Source organism: Aulonocara sp. 'chitande type north' Nkhata Bay, linkage group LG10 (genome assembly GCF_057382095.1).
Source record: "Aulonocara sp. 'chitande type north' Nkhata Bay isolate Kocher_YH1m ecotype deep benthic linkage group LG10, A_spYH_male_GT1.1, whole genome shotgun sequence".
Lineage (NCBI taxonomy): Eukaryota > Metazoa > Chordata > Actinopteri > Cichliformes > Cichlidae > Aulonocara > Aulonocara sp. 'chitande type north' Nkhata Bay.
In genome coordinates, this window is record NC_141353.1 from 24640197 (window position 1) to 24640460 (window position 264).

Consider the following 264-nt stretch of genomic DNA (forward strand, 5'->3'; position numbering starts at 1 on the left):
GAAAACTATTTATGTGTGTGTGTGTGTGTGTGTGTGTGTGTGTGTGTGTGTGTGTGTGTACATGTCTGAATGCACTATATCTGTTTTCCCAATTGCCTGCCATTCCTTGCAGTCTGTATTCTCAGCTGCTTGGAGAGATATTTAATGTCCTAAAAATATCATCCTGGGCAGCAGGATGAGAACCAACCTCACCCGGTTAAAAAACAATATTAATAATAATAATAATAATAATAATAATAAATCTGAAGTGTGATCCGACCAGCA